This window comes from Lucilia sericata, unplaced genomic scaffold (assembly GCF_015586225.1).
Source record: "Lucilia sericata isolate MDLA Ls3-8-SP2 unplaced genomic scaffold, ASM1558622v1 Contig002732F_arrow, whole genome shotgun sequence".
Taxonomy (NCBI): domain Eukaryota; kingdom Metazoa; phylum Arthropoda; class Insecta; order Diptera; family Calliphoridae; genus Lucilia; species Lucilia sericata.
The window spans coordinates 16,041-31,519 of record NW_023996452.1 but is presented as its reverse complement, the minus strand read 5'-3'; the positions used below and the strand labels follow the sequence as shown (position 1 = coordinate 31,519).

At 31.5% G+C, this 15,479-nt stretch overlaps 1 pseudogene; it reads right to left on the bottom strand.

Annotated features, from left to right (window-relative positions):
- Positions 1-11,531: 11,531 nt before the first annotated feature.
- LOC119614256 lies at positions 11,532-12,266 on the bottom strand (annotated as a pseudogene).
- Positions 12,267-15,479: the final 3,213 nt, after the last annotated feature.

Sequence of the window (15,479 nt, the reverse complement as noted above, 5' to 3'; positions counted from 1 at the left end):
TTCAGTTCTAGTTCAGTTCTAGTTCAGTTCTAGTTCAGTTCTAGTTCAGTTCTAGTTCAGTTCTAGTTCAGTTCTAGTTCAGTTATAAGTTCAGTTCTAGTTCAGTTCTAGTTCAGTTCTAGTTCAGTTTCTAGTTCAGTTCTAGTTCAGTTCTAGTTCAGTTCTAGTTCAGGTTCTAGTTCAGTTCTAGTTCAGTTCTAGTTCAGTTCTAGTTCAGTTCTAGTTCAGTTCTAGTTCAGTTCTAGTTCAGTTCTAGTTCAGTTCTAGTTCAGTTCTAGTTCAGTTCTAGTTCAGTTCTAGTTCAGTTCTAGTTCAGTTCTAGTTCAGTTCTAGTTCAGTTCTAGTTCAGTTCTTAGTTCAGTTCTAGTTCATTCTAGGTCAGTTCTAGTTCAGTTCTAGTTCAGTTCTAGTTCAGTTCTAGTTCAGTTTCTAGTTCAGTTCTAGTTCTAGTTCAGTTTCTAGTTCAGTTCTAGTTCTAGTTCAGTTCTAGTTCAGTTCTAGTTCTAGTTCTTAGTTCTAGTTCTAGTTCTAGTTCAGTTCTAGTTCAGTTCTAGTTCAGTTCTAGTTCTAGTTCTAGTTCAGTTCTAGTTCAGTTCTAGTTCAATTCTAGTTCAGTTCTAGTTCAGTTCTAGTTCAGTTCTAGTTCAGTTCTAGTTCAGTTCTAGTTCAGTTCTAGTTCAGTTCTAGTTCAGTTCTAGTTCTAGTTCTAGTTCAGTTCTAGTTCTAGTTCAGTTCTAGTTCAGTTCTAGTTCAGTTCTAGTTCAGTTCTAGTTCAGTTCTAGTTCAGTTCTAGTTCAGTTCTAGTTCAGTTCTAGTTCAGTTCTAGTTCAGTTCTAGTTCAGTTCTAGTTCAGTTCTAGTTCAGTTATAGTCCAGTTCTAGTTCAGTTCGTATCAGGTGGCATCATCTTTACCATTGAAACTTCCTACATTTGCCTTATATTTTGGACTGAAGTCTGATGTCTAAATAAACTAAATAAATAAAATAAGGAGAAAACAACAATAACAACAACATTCAACAAAAATTCATTTGAATTCGTCATCAAACAACAGAAAAACGTCAAGTCAAATCAAAAGTAAATCGTGTTATTTTGTGGTGCAACTCTAACGTATAATTACCATAAAAATAATATGTGTGAATAAAGCGCCATTGCTTCTCAACCGCACAATACATTAAATACTCATGAATTGTTGTAGTATATGAAATAATATATAAATATGTACAATAAATGCATTTGCAAATATGTATAAATGATGGCTTTTGGTAGTGGTAGTGGAGGCTACGGTTTTGCTAGCGTTAGTGGCAACAAAGTGTTGGCTGGTTGCTCCTCGTGCTCGTCGTTTTTGGTTTGTAGGGGGGAAAAGTTCCACCACATAATAACTTTATTAATACTCTATATGTGTGCGATGCACCGACACACAAACCAAAACCATAAAACCCCAACACAATGGTAGAGACAAGAAGAAAAATTGCAAAAAAAGGAACCTAAATAAACGGAAAGCTAAAATACAACATTTTAGCGCACACAGGTAACAATTTTCCAGGAATTATATTAAGCATACACTCAATTCGATTTATAACAAAATTAAAAAAAAAACATCAAACTAACACTTTCAGGCTAAAAAGATTGTCAGTAGGAAATTGGATTCACGGCCCTAATAAATATACAGCAATATATTTAAGTTATTCCTTGATATTTGTTATTATCATTCCACCAGATATTAGAAAAGAGCGCTAATTAACTACCTTACTAACTAACTAACTAACTAACTACTAACTAACTAACTACTAACTAACTAACTACTAACTAACTAACTAACTAACTAACTAACTAACTAACTAACTACTAACTAACTAACTAACTAACTAACTAACTAACTAACTAACTAACTAACTAACTAACTACTAACTACTAACTAACTAACTAACTAACTAACTAACTAACTACTAACTAACTAACTACTAACTAACTAACTAACTAACTAACTAACTAACTAACTAACTAACTAACTAACTAACTAACTAACTAACTAACTAACTAACTAACTAACTAACTAACTAACTAACTAACTAACTAACTAACTAACTAACTAACTAACTAACTAACTACTAACTAACTAACTAACTAACTAACTACTAACTAACTAACTAACTAACTAACTAACTAACTAACTAACTAACTAACTAACTAACTAACTAACTAACTAACTAACTAACTACTAACTAACTAACTAACTACTAACTAACTAACTAACTAACTAACTAACTAACTAACTAACTAACTAACTAACTAACTAACTAACTAACTAACTAACTAACTAACTAACTAACTAACTAACTAACTAACTAACTAACTAACTAACTAACTACTAACTAACTAACTAACTAACTACTAACTAACTAACTAACTAACTAACTACTAACTAACTAACTAACTACTAACTAACTAACTAACTACTAACTAACTAACTAACTAACTAACTAACTACTAACTAACTAACTAACTAACTAACTAACTAACTACTAACTAACTACTAACTAACTAACTAACTAACTAACTAACTAACTAACTAACTAACTAACTAACTAACTAACTAACTACTAACTAACTAACTAACTACTAACTAACTAACTACTAACTAACTAACTAACTAACTAACTAACTAACTAACTAACTAACTAACTAACTAACTAACTAACTAACTACTAACTAACTAACTACTAACTAACTAACTACTAACTAACTAACTAACTAACTAACTAACTAACTAACTAACTAACTACTAACTAACTAACTAACTAACTAACTAACTAACTAACTAACTAACTAACTAACTAACTAACTAACTAACTACTAACTAACTAACTAACTAACTAACTAACTAACTAACTAACTAACTAACTAACTAACTACTAACTAACTACTAACTACTAACTACTAACTAACTAACTACTAACTAACTAACTAACTAACTAACTAACTAACTAACTAACTAACTAACGACTAACTAATAACTAACTACTAACTAACTACTACTAACTAACTAACTAACTACTAACTAACTAACTAACTAACTAACTAACTAACTAACTAACTAACTAACTAACTAACTAACTAACTAACTAACTAACTAACTAACTACTAACTAACTAACTAACTAACTACTAACTAAACTACTACTAACTAACTAACAACTAACTACTAACTAACTAACTAACTAACTCTAACTACTAACTAACTAACACTAACTAACTAACTAACTAACTAACTAACTAACTAACTAACTACTACTAACTAACTAACTAACTAACTAACTAACTACTAACTAACTAACTAACTAACTAACTAACTAACTAACTAACTACTAACTAACTAACTAACTAACTAACTAACTAACTACTAACTAACTAACTAACTAACTAACTAACTAACTACTAACTACTAACTAACTAACTAACTAACAACTAACTAACTCTACTAACTAACTAACTACTAACTAACTAACTAACTACTAACTAACTAACTAACTAACTAACTAACTAACTAACTAACTAACTAACTAACTAACTAACTACTAACTAACTAACTAACTAACTAACTAACTAACTACTAACTAACTACTAACTAACTAACTAACTACTAACTAACTAACTAACTAACTAACTACTAACTAACTAACTACTAACTAACTAACTAACTAACTAACTACTAACTAACTAACTACTAACTAACTAACTAACTAACTAACTAACTAACTACCTAACTACCTAACTAACTAACTAACTAACTAACTAACTAACTAACTAACTAACTAACTAACTAACTAACTAACTAACTAACTAACTACCTACTACTAACTAACTAACTAACTAACTAACTAACTAACTACCTAACTACTAACTAACTAACTAACTACTACCTACCTAACTACCTAACTAACTAACTACTAACTAACTAACTAACTAACTAACTACTAACTAACTAACTAACTACTAACTAACTAACTAACTAACTAACTAACTACTAACTAACTAATCTAACTAACTAACTAACAACTACTAACTAACTACCTAACTAACTAACTACTAACTACTAACTAACTACTAACTAACTAACTAACTAACTACTACCTAACTAACTAACTAACTAACTAACTAACTAACTAACTATAACTAACTAACTACATCTGTTAGCATCTGTAAAAAACTAGAACCGTTATTTTTCCTATTGGCTCTTCGTGGCCTTTTCTCTCTGTTTTGTAGCATTTCTAATGCGATGATGTTGAATTATAACTCGTACGTTTAGTTTTTTCTGTTTGCTTTTTTCAAACATATAGATTTGTTTAATTTTTTTTGTTTTCATCTAACATATGTTCCATGTAGTTCCATGAATAACTGAGAATATGTAGAGAATTAAACCAAACAACCAAGACGGACCGATGGCAGGACGGACCGACAAACGTATTCATACACACGTATTTTTAGCTCATTTTCATTGTTAGTAATTTGCTTTTATCGTGTTGAACAAAAATTCTACATGCCACTTTTGTTGATTAGAGATGGCTGATATCTCCAGAAAAATTCTGCATACATACATATGTATGTACATATGTATGTATGTACATTTGCAAACAAACTCACAGATTTTTCAAAACGTTATAATGTTTATGAACTAATAAATGAAGCAGCCAAACAAACACTTTAGCAGGAAAAAAAAATCCGAAAAAAGTAGTTGTGGTTCTTTTTAAGTTTTGCCTACAATTCTTTTAATGTCTTAATTAAATGTGAATTTTTTAGATTTCTGAAATGAAAAGAACAGCTCTTACGTTTGATCTTATAGTGTGGCCAAATAAGATTAGACATTTGTAAAATTTGAATCTTTGAAGACAATGTAATCATATCAAACTACGATATAATTTGGAGTTGAGTGTGTTGGCTAAAAATTTTATAATTCCAAAGAAATTTTAGAGTAAACAAATTTGTTAGACAAATGTTTATTTCTTACAAATGATTTGTTTGAGGAAATAGAAGAAATTTTTAATATTTGTACTTATTTTTTTGTGACCCATAAAAAAAGTTTGTTTATAGAGTCTTATGGAGGCAAATCAATCATTTACACTTCGGTATTAATAAACAATAATTTTTATAATTTTGAAAAGAATATCTAAAAAGTAATAATTAGCTTTTAAATAAAAAAGTCCAGACTATAGATAAGACTATAATCCAGACCATATACTAGACTATATTCCACACTATGGACTAGACTACAGTTTAGACTAAACTATAGTCCAGACTATAGACTAGACTACAGTCCAGACTATAGACTAGACTACAGTCCAGATTATAGACTATATCATAGTCCAGACTATAGACTAGACTATAGTCCAGACTATAGATTAGACTATAGTCCAGACTATAGACTAGACTATAGTCCAGACTATAGACTAGACCATAGTCTGGACTATAGTCTAGTCTATAGACCATAGTCCAGACTATAGACTAGACTATAGTCCAAACTAAAGACTAGACTATAGTACAGAATATAGTCCAGACTATAGACTAGACTATAGTCCAGACTATAGACTAGACTATATTTCAGATAATAGACTAGACTATAGTCCAGACTATAGACTAGATTATAGTTCAGACTATAGACTAGACTATAGTTCAGACTATAGACTATAGTCCAGACTATGGACTAGACTATAGGCAAGGCCATATACTAGACTATAGTCCAGACTATAGACTAGACTATAATCCATACTATAGACTAGACTATAGTCCAGACTATAGACTAGACTTTAGTCCAGACTATAAACTAGACTATAGTCTAGACTATAGACTAGACCATAGTCCAGACTATAGTCCAGACTATAGACTAGACTATAGTCCAGACTATAGACTAGACCATAGTCCATATATAGATATAGTCCAGAATATAGACTATACTATAGTCCAGACTATAGACTAGACTGTAGTCCAGACTATAGATTAGACTCTATTCCAGACTATAGACTAGACTTTAGTCCAGACTATAGACAAGATTATTGACTAGACGAAAGTCAAGACTATTGACTAGAGTATAGACTAGACTATTGACTAGACTATAAACTAGTCCAGACTATATACTTGACTGTAGTCCAGACTATAGATTAGACTATGGTCCAGACTTTAGATTAGACTATAGTCCTGATTATATATTAGAATATAGTCCAGACACTACACAAGACTATAGTCGAGATTGTAGACTTTACTGTTGTCCAGAAAATTGACTAGACTATAGTCCAGACTATAGTCCAGACTATAAACTAGACTATAGTCCAGACTATAGACTAGACTATAGTCCAGACTATAGACTATAGACTAGACTATAGTCCAGACTATAAACGAGACTATAGTAAAGAATAAAGACTAGACTATTGTCAAGACTATAGACTAGGCTATTGTCCAGACTATACACTAGACTATTGTCCAGACTATAGACTAGACTTTAGACTAAACTATTGACTAGACTTTAGACTAAACTATTGACTAGACTGCAGTTCAGACTATAGACTAGACTATATTCCAGACTATAGACTAGTCCAGGCTATTGACTAGACTATAGTCTATACTATATATATGATTGTAGACTGGAGTATATTTTAGATTGGACTGTAATAGAGGCTATAGTATGGACTAAAGACTTATCTATTTTCTGGATTTAGACTTGGTTAGTGTTCGAAGTAGTCTTAACCAGTGCAGCATATAGACTCGAGTATAGTCCAACTTTATACATTGATCTATGGTTTCCAATTGATTCATTAACCACTCAAGTCTACTACAAACCTTAACATTTCATGTCTAAATCCCACTTAAATTTCTACACAAATACTTATGAAATACTCTGCATTCAACACAATTTGTTTGCAATTACGAATTGAAATCATAAATCGTTTAAAAATGTATAAAATTAAGTTGAAATTTATAAAATTTATCTTTTAACAACAACAAATGATGGAAGTCTTAATATTCTGTTTAAAACATCTTGTTTCTGTTGTAGCATTGCAGCAGTTTGTATAAAAAAAACGTGCGAAAAACGTTTAAAAATGTCTGGATTTTTGTATTTAGTTTTAACTTCGGTAATCTAAGCAATTGTCTATTTAAAAAAATTAACGTAAAATAAATATAAAAAACTACTTACAACTACGTCTTTAATAAGGTTGTAGTAAAATTCATTTATATTTCATAATTGCAAATAGACATGCACATTTTTGTTAAACTCCTTTATTATTTTACTTTAGTGTTGCAACATTTTTGACTTGTTGCAACATTTATGTTTTACAAAAAAAAAAAAAAAAATGTTAAGTTACTTTTCAATTGAAATTATTTATTGTACAAGTGACTGACTGGCTAAATGCCTGGATGGTTTACAGTCTTTTTAAATGTTCTTTTTTTCTGTTGCATTTTTAGTTTTGTGGCAATATAACATGCAACATACGCGTTTTAACATGTTTCTTACTAAGTTTAATAATCTAAGGGGAAAAAGGTGGTACCAATATTGTAGTAATAAGAAAAATTGCACAAATTAAAATTGTTTAGATTTTCCGCCTACTTTGATTTCAAGTTAAAAGAAGGACAGACAGTCAGAGAAAGAGACAGAAAACCTACATATTGGTTGCCTCTACTAAAAAAAAAAAATATTTATATTGAAAATGAATGTCTACCATAAATTAATTTATGTTAACATGCTGTAGGACATTAAAAAAAGTTAAATTTTTTTTCAAAAATCTTCTGCCTTAAATAAGGATGAGGCAGGAGGAGGTAGTTGTTTGGTTGTCTTGTTTTTAACCTACAAAAAAGCCAATAGAGAACAAGAGAATTATCACAAGTGGTGATTAATGTATTTATAACCAGAACATGTAAGACACTATACATCCAGCCTACAAAAAAAAGAGCTAAAGAAAAACTTATAAAACTAAGTCATGAAAAGAAAAGTTTTTGTTTTATTAAGACTTGCAAAGAGATCAAGTTCATTTCAATTAGCTGGACAAATTAAAAGCTCATTTAAAGCTTTTTTATATTCTGGGTGGTAAGCTATGACAGTTAAACTGAATATTCTTAAAGTCAGATTATTTGCTTAATATTATTTCGGAACTAAACTTCGACATTTTTAAGTGAAAACTCAAAAGATCAGTACATATTCTGGAGTAGAGATTAGCCTATATTCTTATAGATTAATACATAGATTATTCCAGATTATAGATCAGTCTATAGCCTAGACTATAGGTAAGTGTATAATCTAAACTGTATATCAGTCTGTACTATATATTAGTCTACTGGACAATAGATTCGATTATAGTGTAGACTATATATCAGTCTATAGTCTGGCCTATATATCAGTCTATGGTCTGGAATATAGTGTGGACTGTAGGTCAGATCAGTCTATATTCTGGACTATAGATCAGTCTGTAGTTTGAATTGTAGATTACTCTGGACTATAGATCAGTCTATAGTCTGGACTATAGTTCAGTCTATAGTCTGGACTATAGATCAGTCTATAGTCTGGACTATAGATCAGTCTATAGTCTGGACTATAGATCAGTCTATAGTCTGGACTATAGATCAGTCTATAGTCTGGACTTTATATCAGTCTGTAGTCAGGACTATAGATCAGTCTATAGTCTGGACCATAGATCAGTCTATAGTCTGGACTATAGATCAGTCTATATTCTGAACTATAGGTCAGTCTATAGTCTGGACTAAGGTTCAGTCTATAGTGTGGACTAAAGCTCAGCCTATAGTCTAAACTATATATCAGTCTATAGTCTGGACTATATATCAGTCTATAGTCTGGACTATAGATCAGTCTATAGTCTGGACTATAGATCAGTCTATAGTCTTGACTATAGATCACTCTATAATCTGGACTATAGATCAGTCTATAGTCTGGACGATAGATCACTATATAGACTGGACTACAGATCACTCTATATTCTGAACTATAGATCACTCTATATTCTGAACTATAGATCACTCTATATTCTGAACTATAGATCACTCTATAGTCTTGACTATATATCAGTCTATAGTCTGGACTATAGATCACTCTATAGTCTGGACTATAGATCACTCTATAGTCTGGACTATAGATCACTCTATAGTCTGGACTATAGATCACTCTATATTCTGAACTATAGATCACTCTATATTCTGAACTATAGATCACTCTATAGTCTGGACTATAGATCACTCTATAGTCTGGACTATAGATCACTCTATAGTCTGGACTATAGATCACTCTATAGTCTGGACTATAGATCACTCTATAGTCTGGACTATAGATCACTCTATAGTCTGGACTATAGATCACTCTATAGTCTGGACTATAGATCACTCTATAGTCTGGACTATAGATGACTCTATAGTCTGGACTATAGATCACCCTATAGTCTGGACTATGGATCACTCTATAGTCAGGAATATAGATCACTCTGTAGTCAGGACTATAATATAATTAATCAATAATCTGAACTGTATATCAGTCTATAGTCTGAACTATAAATCAGTCTTTAGAATGAACTACCGATCAATCTATAGTTTTAACTGTATATCAGTTGATAGTCTGGCCTACAAGTCAGTCCATAGTCTGTAATATATTTTAGTCTTTAGTTTGGTTTATAGTTTGATCTGTAGGGTGGACTAGCGATCAGTCTAAATTAATTTTTGAAAAACTCCCCTGCTAAGTATTCCTATTTAATGTTAAAAACTAATTTCCTCTTTTTGTTCCCTAGTACATCATTAGTTTCTTTTCTAACTATAGAAATACCTTCGCTCTATCCATCCTTAGAAATTAATTTCAAGTGTAAATTTTGTTATCCCCCAGTTGTGTTTATTCATTTCTAGAAAAAACCCACCAAACCTACTATACAATTTATTATATTGATTATAAAGATAAGCGACAGATTTTTCAATTATTTCTGTAAATGTGTTTTTTTTGTCGTTTTTCTCTTCATATATGAAGAAAAAAATCCAATCTTGTGGCAAGAAAAACAAACGCAGCAGTTGCATATATAAAGTGGCAAACAACTGGCCTTTAACATACATTCTTTATAGTTCTTTGGTGAATAGTTTTCCTATTCCTTTAAAAAGTTTGGCATTAAAAAAATGTTGGAGAAAAAAAAAAAACTATAGTTATTTCATAGCATTAGCACTAACAACTGCTAGTGGGGAGAACAGTGGTTAGGAAGGTTGGGTGTATAAATTTGAGATTTTAAAGGGAATGTTTATAAACTAAAACTATGCTCAATACTGTCAACCTAGACTAGATCAGTCTATATTCATTGTCTATAGATCAGTAAACAATCTTGACTAATGAACAGTCATGACTAGGGAGAACTATATAAGATCAGTATTAGTCTGGCGTATAGATCAGTGTTTTGTCTGTACTATAGATCAGGCTGCAGATCAGTCTAAAGTCAGTACTATGGATCAGCGTTAAATACGGACTATAGATCAGTCTAAATTGGGAACTGTATATCAGTCTATTATCTGAACTATAGATCATTCTATAGACTGGATTAGAGATCAGTCTTGACTATAGATCAGTGTGTTGTCAGACTATAGACAAGTCTATCACAGTCTTGACTGTAGATCAGTCTAAAGTCAGTACTATGGATCAGCGTAAAATACGGACTATAGATCAGTCTAAATTGGGAACTGTATATCAGTCTATTATCTGAACTATGGATCATTCTATAGACTGGATTAGAGATCAGTGTGTTGTCCGAATATAGATCAGTCTATCATAGTCTTGACTGTAGATCAGTCTAAAGTCTGGACTATAGATCTGTCTATAGTCTGTGCACAACTTGGTCCATAGATTGGACTAAAGATCAGTCCGTGTTCTCGACTATTAATTAGTTTCTGATTTCGACTATAGAAAAGTTTATTATCTCGATTATAGATCATTTTTTAGTCTTGACTATTTACTAATATAGTCTAAAGGCGTCGTTATAGAGGAGATGGAAAAATATCTTCATTGTAAACCACTGTGCAAACATTTCTAGTTTTTAACTCTCTATACATGCTACAGCAAAAGCTGGAAATATGATAAATCGCCATCAGTGATTGTAGCGATAAATTATTTTTCGATCGATTGTAAGTAACGATAAAACAAAAGGCCGCCTCTCTTGGTCGTATAACACTAGCAACAGGCCATAAAGGAATCCATTAAACTTGTATTTGAAAATTTAATAGAAAATATTTTTTTTAAAAGTAAATTGAAAAGTGAAACTTTTTATTAATAAATAAATAAAAAATCCAATTGAAAAACTAACACTCCACAAACTTAAACTCATTTTTACTTTAAAACTACACCATTTCCAATTGTTTCGCAAAATATTTCATTGAAATTCCCAAACATATTCGAAAACTACCCTTTGGAAATTTTTTGAAATAAATATAAAAGATACTAAAAGAAGTTTCTAAAATGTTATGGGAAACGGTGTAATAAAATTTTTCTATTTATTTCTAAAGCCAACTCCCACTTACCTATCGAACCATCCAATGAATAGGCATTACGTTGCCATGCCCAAGTACATAGATCACAGGTTGTTAGACCATCCGCTGCCACGCTCTCATCCAAAAACGGTGGCCTCGGTGGCGGTGGTACAAAATGTCCATTCCAAAGACCATTTTCGCTGGCATCAAATGCCAATGGTGACTCAAACGTATCCTCTTCGATGGCATTTAACCAAAAGTCATCATCATCATTGTTGGCAGGTAAAAACTATTGCTAATACTATTACTACCGCTACCAGCACCCGCTACACCTAAACTATTTGCTACACTTTCAATGGCTGCTCCGGCTGCCTCATTTAATGTTGCAGTGGCCAGAAAATCAGCCGATATCGTTGGATCGTATGGTGATAGCAATTGTTGTTGTTGCTGGTGACCATTGCTGGCAGGTGTTGGTGTTGGCTGAGCGTAATGATTGTTGTTGCTATTGCTGTGATGCAGTTGCTGTTGATTGTGATTTGTTAACGAGTCTAAGCGTGAATTTGGAAATGCTGTTCTTATTGTGGTTGTGGCACCCAGAAATATGTCATCTGTTATGGGTCCTGGTAGGCGGGGAAACATTGTTTTTTATTATTCTACTCAACACTTGTACGGGGGGCGGGTGAGATATTTTTAATATTTATATTTTTGTTTTCTTGTTTTTAACAATTAATTTGTATAACTAAAGCTGTTGTGTTTGTGGGTTGTTGGCAACATATAGAAATTGCTGTAAAAAGAAAATGTTAAAAAGGAAATTGATTAAAATTATGTTTTTCAATAGAAAATTATGTAAATTTTACAAAACCAATACAAGTTTTTATTAATGGTTTAAATTTTTTAAGAAGTAGTTAAATTTTGTTGTGTATATAAAAGAAAATCATTAACAAATATGTAGATCAGTCTCTTGTGTGGACTATATTATGGACTATAAATCAGTCTATATTTTGGTTTATAGATCAGTCGGTAGTCTGGACTATAAATTCGTCTATAGTTAGGACAATATATCAATATTTAATATAGACTATAATTCAGTCTATTATATGGGCTATAGATAAGTCTATACTCTGAACTAGTGATCAGTCTATGTTCTGGACTATAGATCAGTCCATAGTCTGGACTCTAGATCGGCCTATAGTCTGGAATCTAGATCAACCTATAGTCTGGACTATAGATCAGTCTATAGTCTGGACTCTAGATCGGCCTATAGTCTGGAATCTAGATCAGCCTATAGTCTGGACTATAGATCAGTCTATAGTCTGGACTCTAGACCAGTCTGGACTATAGATCAGTCTATAGTCTGGACTCTAGATCAGTCTATAGACTGAAATATAGATCAGTCTATATTCTGGATTATAGATCAGTCTATAGTCTAGACAATAGATCAGTCTATAGTCTAGACTATAGATCAGTCTATAGCCTAGACTATGGATCAGTCTATAGCCTAGACTATAGATCCGTCTATAGCCTAGACTATAGATCCGTCTATAGTCTAGATTATAGATCAGTTTTTATTCTGGACTATAGCCTATAGTCTGGAATCTAGATCAGCCTATAGTCTGGAATCTAGAGCAGCCTATAGTCTGGACTATAGATCAGTCTATAGTCTGGACTCTAGATCAGTCTATAGTCTGGACTATAGATCAGTCTATAGTCTGGACTCTAGATCAGTCTATAGTCTGGACTCTAGATCAGTCTATAGTCTGGACTCTAGATCAGTCTATAGACTGAAATATAGATCGGTCTATAGACTGAAATATAGATCAGTCTATATTCTGGATTATAGATCAGTCTATAGTCTACACTATAGATCAGTCTATAGTTTAGACTATAGATCAGTCTATAGCCTAGACTATAGATCCGTCTATAGTCTAGACTATAGATCAGTTTTTATACTGGACTATAGGTCAATCTATAGTCAGAACTATGTATCTATAGTCTGGAGTATAGACCAGTCTAAAGTCTAGACTATAGGTTAGTCTATATTCTTTAATATAGAGCAGCCTGTAATCTGGACTATAGATCAGTCTATAGTCTGGGCTATAGATTAGTCTATAGTCTGGACTATAGATCAGTCTATAGTCTGGACTATAGATCATTCTATAGTCTATAATCTAGACCAGTCTATAGTCTGGACTATAGATCAGTATATATTTTGGACTGTAGATCAGTCTATATTTTGGACTATACTATATACTAGACAATAGATCCGTCTTTAGTCTAGACTATAGATCAGTTTTTATTCTGGACTATAAGTCAATCTATGGTCAGAACTATAAATCAGTCTATGGGCTAGAATATAGGTCAGTCTATATTCTGTAGTATAGGGCAGCCTATAATCTGGACTATAGATCAGTCTATAGTCTGTAGTATAGATGAGTCTATAGTCTTGACTATAGATCAGTCTATAATCTGGATTATAGATAAATCTTAAGTCTGGACTATGGATCAGTCTATATTCTGGACTATAGATCAGTCTATAGTATGGAATATAGATCGTTCTATACTCTAGACTATAGATCGGTCTATAATCTGGACTATAGATCAGTCTACAATTTGGACTTTAAATCTATAGTCTGGCCTATAAATCAGTCTATAGTTTGGCCTATAAATCAATTTTTGTTCTGGACTATAAGTCAATCTATAGTCAGAACTATAAATCAGTTTATATTCTGGACTATAGATCAATCTATTATCTGTTCTATATATCAATTTATAATCTGAACTGTAGATCTGTACATATCTGTAATATAGGCTCCACTAGAATTCAGTTTATTTTCTAGACTGTGTAGAGTCTGGACTATAAATCAGTCTACAGACTGGAATATAGATCAGTCTATAGTCTGGAGTATAGATCAGTCTATATTCTGGACTATAGAGCAGCCTATAAACTGGAATATAGATCAGTATACAGTCTGGATATAGATCTGCCGATAGTCTGGACTATAGATCAGTCTAGAGTATAGATTAGTAAATAGTCTGGGCTATATATCAGTCTATAGTATAGACTATAGATTAGTCTATAGAGTGGAATATTGATCAATCTAAAGTCTGGACTATAGATCAGCCTATAATCTTGTCTATAGATCAATCTAAAGTCTGGACTACAGTTTGGTGTATTGTCGGTACTATACATATATCAATCTATAGTTTGGAATAACAATCTATAATATGAGTTAGTAAATTGACTGTAAAATAGATGATGCGATGGTCTGAACAGTTTATAGATCCGTCTATAGTCAAGACCAGTGATGCCAGGAGATTTTTTTCAGAAATCCCTACGCTTATGAGAAAAAATCCCTTTTTTCCCTACACCCACTTTTTATTTTCCCAACATTTTTCCCTACACTACTTTTTTCCATTTTGTTCAAAGTTTATCTTAAAAAAATACAAATATAACATCAAAAACTAAAATATTAGCTCCGTTTTTAATATACATATATGTATGTATTTTTTTTAATGTTTAGAAATGAAATTTCTAGAATTTAAATTTTAAATTTTTTTTCTTTCAATTTTACATCATACAAATCTTCCAACCCTGACTCTTCAGTTAAGATTACAAAAAAAAAAAAATTGAAAGATTTATGGCAGTATATCGAATCGTGATAAAAATTTATTTTATGTGCCTCTTTACTTTTGCGTTTACTTTTTGCGGTTTACTTTTATACATTTTCAGAACATTAAATTCATTTTTTCAATCCTGAGTTACTGCATTAAGCTCCCGACTACTCTATCTTTAAGGAGTCAGAATATATCGCCCTACAGGATTGGCATAATCCAAAAAGTCGTTTCAAGAAAAATGGATATGAATATTTAATGACATTTAACTATTTTTTTAATAACTTTTAAACAAATCAGGGGGTTTTAAAAATCCAGATTCAGATAGTTGAGGTTAATATGTTTCTCATCTAAATTGAAATTAAATTTTTAGTTGTCTAATATTCA